Source organism: Brassica napus, chromosome C4 (assembly GCF_020379485.1).
Source record: "Brassica napus cultivar Da-Ae chromosome C4, Da-Ae, whole genome shotgun sequence".
In the NCBI taxonomy this organism is placed as follows: Eukaryota; Viridiplantae; Streptophyta; class Magnoliopsida; order Brassicales; family Brassicaceae; genus Brassica; species Brassica napus.
In genome coordinates this window covers 19,163,896-19,170,734 of record NC_063447.1, presented here as the reverse complement: position 1 = coordinate 19,170,734, position 6,839 = coordinate 19,163,896, and the positions used below count along the sequence as shown (strand labels likewise).

At 34.3% G+C, this 6,839-nt stretch overlaps 1 non-coding gene across 1 annotated transcript; it reads left to right on the top strand.

Annotated features, from left to right (window-relative positions):
- The first annotated feature begins 1,126 nt into the window (after window positions 1-1,126).
- On the top strand, window positions 1,127-1,233 carry LOC125586697. The gene has a single exon (XR_007323233.1). It is a non-coding gene; the product is annotated as a small nucleolar RNA R71 (small nucleolar RNA).
- The last annotated feature ends 5,606 nt before the right edge of the window (window positions 1,234-6,839 follow it).

Here is a 6,839-nt window from a genome sequence, read left to right as displayed (position 1 = left end):
CTTGGAAATCATCTTCTTTTGAGCCTTTGTGAGAAGCCATTGTGGAAATGGGAGCTTATCATAGGGTGATTGCTCAACCTCATGGGTTTCTTCCAGCTTAACCTCCTTCAACTTCTTGACAACATTCTCAATAACTGGTTTCTCAGCCTTGTGCTCAGCTCTCGTCACAATCTTTGCTTGAACCCTCTGTCCAACCTTCTCCACAATTTGTGCTTCACCCTTGGCAACAACTTCTGTTCCATACAAGAAACTGTCAATCTGATCCACCTTTTTCTCATGATCACTCAACTCAATCTTAGAAGAAGTAGTAGAGAGGATAACATTGCAATACTCTTTGGGATTCAGCTCTGATTTTCCTGGTAGAGATCCCATTGGGCGCTTGGAGGTTGAAGGCATAGAGGCAAACTGATTCTCCAAAGCCTTGAAGTGAGAGGAGAGTTGTAGGAACTTGTTGTTGAGGTCATTGTAGCTTCCATCAACTTTGGTGTGAAGGTTTTTCAGTTCATATCCAATGTGCTTCTCACTTCTAGTTTGGGACTCCAAGATCTGTTTCAACATTGCATCAGTGCTACTCTCTTGTGGAGCAGAAGTATAAGATCCGACTTGGCCTTGTGTAGACTGATTTCCTGTGGAGGAGAAGCCTTGAGAGTAGTTTTGCCTATCTTGGCAACCACCTTGTTGGTTGTTGTAGAAGGGCTTTTGTTGGTAGTTGGTGTACTGAAAGTTAGGCTCCTTCTTGTACCATGTCTCATTAGCATTCACAAAACATAGCTCTTCTTGACCTTCTAGACCATCAACTTCATGAACCACAACTGTCTCTTCTTGTTTCTTCTCACCAACAAAGTTCACTTTCTCTTGTTTGGCTTTATCCAAGAGAAGCATATCCATCTTTTCTTGTAAAGCCTTTAACTCTCTCTTTGTGTTTGTATCATCACCTCCACTGCCTCTGTTGCTTTTATCATGCTCATCACTATAGACTGAATCACTCTTAGTCATATTCTCTACAAGCTCCAAAGCATCTGCTTCACTTCTCCCTAAGAAGAAACCATTGCTAGCAGTATCAAGTTGGCTTCTAAACTTGGGCAAAGCACCTCTGTAGAAAGTACTAAGCAAACTCTCCATATTGAAGTCATGATCAGGACATTGAGAGATGTAGCTGTTGAACCTTTCTCATACTTCTCCAAAGCCTTCAAGATTCCTTTGATGAAATCCATAGATTTCATTCCTTAGCTCAGCAGTTCTTGAAGTAGAGAAGAACTTGGTGAGGAAAGCTTTCTTGCATTCATCCCATGTAGTGATTGAATCTCTTGAAAGACTCTTCTCCCATGTGTGAGCTTTGTCTCCCAAAGAGAATGGAAACAGCCTTAGCTTGAATGCATCTTCAGAGACACCATTGATCTTTGTTGTTCCACACAGCTTATCAAAGTTATCCAAGTGGTCTAGTGGATTCTCCAAGGCAAGACCATGGTACTTGTTGCTCTGGATCATGTTTCTTGATCTCAAAGTTGTTGTTTTCCGCAATTGGTGCTCTGATGCCAGCTCTATTATGCCCATGGATATTGGGCTCATCATGGGTGCCAATAGCTCTAGCTTGGCGTTGTGGGTGTTGTGGCTTAAGGTTTGCAGCTCCTTGGCCAATGCCTTCTCCATCTTGAGGCTGATTCTGATGTTGATCCATCACAAACCCCAATCTGTCTAAGCGAGCCTGTTGCTCTTCTTCTCTTCTCTTCCTTGCAATCTCCCTTTCAAGTGCTCTAATGTCTTCAACTCTTGGAACTAGGTCTGTTGGACCTCTGCTCCGAAATTTCATGCACCTGAGACACAAAAGGGCTAGGAAAGAGAATCAGTAACTAGATATAAGAAAAATAAGACTTAGCCTCAAGTAAGGACCAAATCTAAATGTCAAAAACAACTTAGAATTGGCAACGGCGACAAAATTTGAAATGGATTTTTCAAGGGTCCTAATTCAAATCATGTAGTATTTAATATGTCAATCCATTTCTAAGTATTTTGATGCAAAGAGAATGCATGTTCAAACTTAATCTAAGTGCATTCAGTTCAATGAAGTGGTTTGATTAAACTAACAAGATTCTAACACAACTAACTAGCAACTTTCAAGCAATTGGATAAAGGAGGAGCCATGGGTATAGGAAATCGATTTCAGATGACTAAGTTTTAATCTAAAATGGCAAGCTTCAATCAACACATTTCCCTAAGTCTAGATAACATTTCTAAGCTAGTTCTTTATCAAGACAAAAGCTCATTTACTCTCATAGATCAAACATCAAATCTCTTTGGTTTGTGTCTAGCTATCAATCATTAAGAACAGATCATTCAACTATCTAAACTCCCATAACATCAAATCTCTTTGGTAGGGAAAGTTTAGAGCTTGTTGAGTTGGCTCAGACATTTCATCGAACACCTTTCAGGCAATGAAATGTCTAGATTTCTAATCTAAAATGGCCAACTCTAGATTAGCATTAAGATCACTCAATCAAGCAAGGAAACATATTAATCTACTCTAAACATTCTAGATCATCACTTAATCATCCTAATCATCCTAACCCATGAATCCAAAGATGACTACTCACTCATTATCATGGTAGACACTAAATCATTAGTTGATCTAAGTCTAAACATGATAAATGATCAAAGTAATCAAGCAAAGACAAGAGAAAATCATGAAGATTATATCTTTAACCCAAAAGTGACTTTTTATTAGATAGAAAAACAAGATCAGATTAACTTTGGGATTACAAGAATATTTATATGATCCTTGGAAAACCTAATGGCTTCCTTTAAAAAGTCTAAAATACCCTTAAAAAGTGTCTAAAATCGACCAAGGAAATAAGCGGAGCTAGTTGGTGAAGTCGCTGCGAGAGGTCGCTCCAGCAGCTTGCCCATTAGGTTTGGGAACGCAAGCTAGGGTCGCACGTCGCTCCAGCTGGTCGCTTAGACCTTGCTTCAGACTTCAAAGGATGCGAGCGGGTGCCGCAACTCGCTCCGGTAGGTCGCTCTAGCGTTTGCACCATTTCTCCAAAAATGCCGAGCGGGTACGCCATGTAGCTGCGAGAGGTCGCTCCAGGTTAGAGCGGGTTGCTCACCTCGCTCCAGTAGGTCGCTCCAGCTCCTCTACTCGCCCAATGATCATTTTCTACTTCTTTTTGAACCATAATGCCTCCAAATACCTCTAAAATCTCCAAAGGACACTTCAACACCTAATAAAGACTTATGTATGCAAATGGAACCTAAAGATGGCTAAATACTAATCTAAATGATTCAAAATGTGCAAGAATGAATGACTAAAATAATGCAAATATGCAAGATATCAAATTTATTTTAGATAAGTATTGAACGGACGGTTTAATTCCTCTATCCAAACCCAAGAAAAGCTTTTCAAAATTTAATAATTTATTTATGTTTATATGTAGCAAGTGTTAACTTTTTTTTTTTGGTCAACTTTAGTAAGTACCAATTTACAATTAAAAAACTTCATCTTCAAAAAATGAAGATATGCACAGTACCATGCATGGCGTTTGTAGGGTTTAAAGTTGTCAACAAAATGACTTACCGTAACCCTTCGCGCCAAACATGTCTAAGGTCAGTATTAGTGCACCACTTGATATTGCATTACAACCCTTCAAGAGTTGTTCTTTGTAACCAATACCGAAATGCATCTTTCTTATTCATCAAACCAAGCCTGTTTTGGTTTCACTGTAGATGGTAAGTCCTCTAACATCGGTGATGTATGCGGTCCAAGTGATGAAAGTGGCGTCTTCTCACCTCGATCTTTGTGATAACAGTGAAGCTGGAGATGGTGATGTAGAAGAATACAATCAAGAAGAAAAGTACAGTACTTTTGAAGAAAATGCCCACTAGGAACTGGTTTCTGATGATCAAAAGAAACAGGAAATATAAAGACATGTTGGAGTTGGAATTTTCTTTCCGTTTTATGTTCTTGGTAATCTATGGTGTAAGTAACTAAGGTCTTACTGTTCGAACTACACTTTTGTGCTTTTCACATGAAAACACATTTTCGAAATATAACAGTTTCATTTTTTTCATAAAATATTTTGCAAATAAAGGTCAAAAATTCTTTTTCATTTGACATTTACGTTATTCGTTAAGTAAACAACACAAACGATTCATGTACTGTCATGAAAGAGCCACATCAAATTTTGCGCTGTATTTATTAGTTTGCATCAACACCAAAATCTATCAAAGATTACCGTCCATTGTGAGAAGCACCTTGTACAAATCTAACCGGCTGTCACGGAACACCTCCCCAACTTTGCCTCTTCGACTTGATCTTCTCAAGATTGAACTGTGACACGAGAACAGCTTCCGTTTTATCATCAGCCTCAGCCACAATTTCACCTGTTGGTCCTCTCATATCACATAAGTACTGGGAAGATTTAACTTAATATATCTACTCTTCAAATTTAATTCCTTTTTTTTTTTCAAATTTAATTCCATATTATCTAAACTCTGAAGTTGGTCTCATTTGAAGTGATACCAGCAATGAAGGAGTTCTCATAGAAAGTGATCTGACTTTGTCCATGCTCAGTTTCGATCACTTCCTTCCCTATGCGATCCGAAGCCACTAGAGTCACCTGAACCCAAAAGTAATACCCCCCTAGTCATTAGCAAAGCATTGCAGAAAAAAATCAATTAGCTATTGGGAAATAAGACTGTACCATGGAAGTACATCTTGGTAAATTACAAGAAGTAATATGGAAAAACTAGATACATGCATGTAACTGTATTATACACATATAAGACACTGATGACTATGAAAACTGAATGTGAGAAGGCCTAATCCCAACATATAGCTGAACCAGACATTGCACCAATACTTATGTTCACACGTGACAAAGAAAAAGCTATACAAGAAGATCTTCATACCTACTCCAATTTTTGCAAACTTTGCCTGAAATACCTATTGACACGCAACCTGAAAGTGATCAATCATTGTTAACCAAACAGCAAGATATAGATAAGAAAAAAGTTCTTCGTGGGGGATTGTTCTTGTCAAAACTACCTTAAAGCCAGTGTCTCCAGGATTGAATAAAACTTCTCTTGATACCCTGAAGGTTCAGAAAAGCTATTAGCAAAACATAAGTTAGAAGAAATTCGAGCTAACTCCAAACTTGACTCACCACCAGGTCCATCAGGAATATATGACTTCCTATAAATCCCAAGGTCAGTTCCATCAGCATCAATTATGGCAATTGAGTTGTAATGTGCATTATTAGCTTCCTAGAAGAAGTTTACCGGTATAACTACACCCAGCTCCTTTGCCAGATTCTCCATCCTGTGTTAGTAACCCATACGAAGTAATTATCTAATCATCAAATCATAACATGTCGAAGTGAAGAAAGTACAAAACACACAGCTAAAAATTATCAAAAGCTGTGACCTTGCAAATTTGCAATGGTGGGAAGGTTCTTGTAAGGCTGAAAGAAATCCTCTCTTGTATTGATGTACTTGATCAATCACATAGAGGACAAATTTTCTTCTTTTTATCGATTTGTATTATATTTTAAATCAGTTTAATTGAAAACCAAAATCTAATTTATTAATTTAGGATCTTATTTTTAATCTACTATTAACAAATCATACTAAGACCACTTAAAAAATTAGTTAATATGAAATATTTAATTTTCTACATTAATAATAAACCAACTATAAATCTGATTTTTTTTTAATTATAGAAAATTCTGTTGAGAAAGAATCTAACAAAATCTTACTAAAAATTTAAATATTTTTATAAACTAACACATTAATTAATTTCGTAATTAGTAATATAATATTATTATAAATTAATATTAATTAAAATTTTATCCTAAAACAAGAAATAAAAATTAGGGCAATTCTCCTAAATAGACAATTTTCAAGTTTTGGTCACAAAAATAGACTACAAGGAGGAAAATGACCACAATGTTTCATTTAATAGGTAAAATGATCATAATACCCTAGATATATAAAAAATAAAAAATAAAAAAAATTATAGTTTTAGATTATATGTTTTCAAATTCGAACTTTTTTATTAAAAAAAAAAGAATTCGAAATTTTTTTTTTATTTATTTTTTCAAATTTTCTTTTTGTAATTCGAAAATACTTTTTGAGACTATTTTTATTTTCAAATTTTTAATATTTATTTTTATTTTATAAAATTTTAAACTTCAATCCCAAATCTCCGCCCCTTAACTCTAAATCCTAAGGTTTGGATTAGTTAACCCTAGGGGTATAAATGTATATTTACCTCTTTAATGAAATATTTTGGTCATTTTGATCCTTAGAGTCTATATTTGTGATCAAAATTGTTTTAGTGCTTTTCTCAAAAAATATATACTATTTTTTATAAATTTATAATTATATTCTGTATTATATAAGAATATAAGTAATTTATGAATTAAATATGAAAAATTATATTAAATACACAAATTAACAAAAAAAAAATTAGATCATAAACTATGTAATATTTTATACAAAAATAAATTTATTAACATAGGTTAAACTTTTATATCTACAACTATATGTTATCTTTTTATTTATTTTGAAACTCTCAACTATATATTATTTTAAAAAATTTATATACCAAAAATAATGGTATATAATAACTTTTAGTTCATATACTATTTAAAAATATGTTATTAGAAAACTATGAAATTTTAGTAATTCATCTAAAATATTAATGAACAATCAAATTTTAATTATAACTTCATTTTTATTTAGTTATAACAAAATCTATTGAGATATATTTAAAAAACATTACCAAAAGTTCAAATATTTTTTTATAAAATAATGTATTAGTGTAGTAACAAAAACAAATTCAA